The sequence below is a fragment of the Alosa sapidissima genome, chromosome 16 (assembly GCF_018492685.1).
Source record: "Alosa sapidissima isolate fAloSap1 chromosome 16, fAloSap1.pri, whole genome shotgun sequence".
In the NCBI taxonomy this organism is placed as follows: domain Eukaryota; kingdom Metazoa; phylum Chordata; class Actinopteri; order Clupeiformes; family Clupeidae; genus Alosa; species Alosa sapidissima.
Genome location: NC_055972.1, coordinates 34,702,698 through 34,704,620, shown reverse-complemented (window position 1 = coordinate 34,704,620; position 1,923 = coordinate 34,702,698). Strand labels below are relative to the sequence as shown.

Below are 1,923 nucleotides of genomic sequence, written 5' to 3'. Positions count from 1 at the left end.
GGTGGTCGCTGCCTAAGCCTGGGCCCTCCCGAGGTTTCTCCCTGTGTGGGAGTTTTCCCTCGCCACTGAAATTGGTGTAGAGATTTGGCTTTCTTAGGCAGCTTTAAAAAAACTAGATTTTAGAATCTAGAAATAGATAGATAATAATCCAATAAAGGGTTTTAAACTTATATAAACTCTGTTGTTGTGTCATGTTATTTGTAAAAAATACACTTTACAGTAAATATCATGTTGATATCCCTCTTGCCTAGCTTAACTTAATTCACTTGAAGATTGTTATACCTATAGCTCTCAAAAGTGACAAAATACAGTATGCCTAATAAAAAAATATTTTTTTATTTGTCTGCCATTCTCTCCAACACCGCTAACAGACGGGCAAAGCGCTCGTCGGCTGCCCTCTGCCTCTCCTTCTCCATTTGCTCCTCTCTCTCAAATTGCTCCCTCAAGAAAGCAGCAAAGCTGCTTCTTTTCTGGGGGGGCTCTGCTTCCCTGGATGAGATCGGGGACATGGAGGCACGGATCACTGGTGGGGAGATAGAGTGCCTCTGCCCCAGAATCTCATCCATGGCACAGAACCATGGCCACGAGGCTGCTGTGTCCTCCCCAGCATCTGTCCCTGTTCCTGTTGGGGGGTTTTTCATTTCCTACAGATAAATGAGTATGTAATTAGCAATAGAAGAATGGACAACAGTTTTCTAACTACCAGTAACATAATTTACTGTAACCAGTAACAGAATCACAGATGGCCGTGTAGTAGTCTTAACTAATTTGAAATAATTTTATCCTACACTTTTATTTTACTTAATGATCTATTGGTTCATAAATTAGCCTACATTGAAACAAACATTTTACTGTTGGGACAATGGTCTGGTCATACCTTGTATTTTTTTTAAGGTTGTCCCACTTTTTACGGGCCTGTTGTGGGGTCACCTTCTCCTTCAGGCCAACAGACCTGAGGACCTGTCTACACAAACAGTAAATTGAATCAGAGCTAAATACTGTACTCACTTGTTTTTAAAGCATCCCTCTAACAGTTAACTAAAACTTACTTCCAGCCATCCATGGCACTGTTCCTCTGGCCTGTGAAGAGCCGATCTGCCTCCCCCCTTGCCTGGATGAACCTGGCAGTGTCATCGGATGTCCCTACGGGGAAATAACCGTCAAACACTTTAGTTAATTATTTTTTCACTACAAGATAGCTTGATGGTCTTAATCAGGTAACTATTTTGGTAACATAATGCTTTGTTTGTCGAGCCTAGGCAGCGGTGGTAGCAACCTGTTGATGCTAACGTGATGTGAGAAATTATGTTAAAGTAAAGAGTGGTTTGCCTACTCTTATTATCGTAACGTTAATCAACAAGTTTACTGTTTACTACTAGATTGAGCTAGCAGCTTTGGATTCAGATTATCATATCTGGAAACGAGTTAGCTCAATTGTGAATTCAAACATTGGCATCATGAAACTGCCAAAGATCAAACGTTAACGTTAACTCGAAGTTCTATTAATGTTACTGTGTTGCTTCCACGGACATTGTTACCGTTACGGTTACGTTAAGTCCTGTTATAATGTTAGCTAGCTGGCTAACAATTGTAAAATTCGCATGTATAACCAACTTTGCTGGATACAATAGCGATATTTTCTGATAGTATCTTGTGTATTTCTCGGTAACTTTATAGAGATAGAAGTGATAAAATGTAAGAAAAGTCCAAAAAAATACTTACATTTGTACACAAAGTCGGACTTCTCGACCTGGTCAGCAATCTTTATTCTTTTAATTTGACAAATTCACAGCCGGCCGCGGAGGATTATGGGTAGTAGGGAGCATGAAGTGAGCATCGATGCTGACTTCAAAAATGACCGTTATTTATGAAATCTAAGATATCTTAGAAGGCAGCAAAATTATTTTTTTCGGTTTGGAAACG

General features: G+C 39.9%; 1 long non-coding RNA gene across 1 annotated transcript; it reads right to left on the bottom strand.

Annotated features, from left to right (window-relative positions):
* Positions 1-320: 320 nt before the first annotated feature.
* LOC121685839 lies at positions 321-1,923 on the bottom strand. Its single transcript, XR_006023454.1, has 4 exons — positions 1,723-1,923; positions 1,050-1,143; positions 878-964; positions 321-644 (listed from the first exon to the last, which is right to left on the bottom strand). It is a non-coding gene; the product is annotated as an uncharacterized LOC121685839 (long non-coding RNA).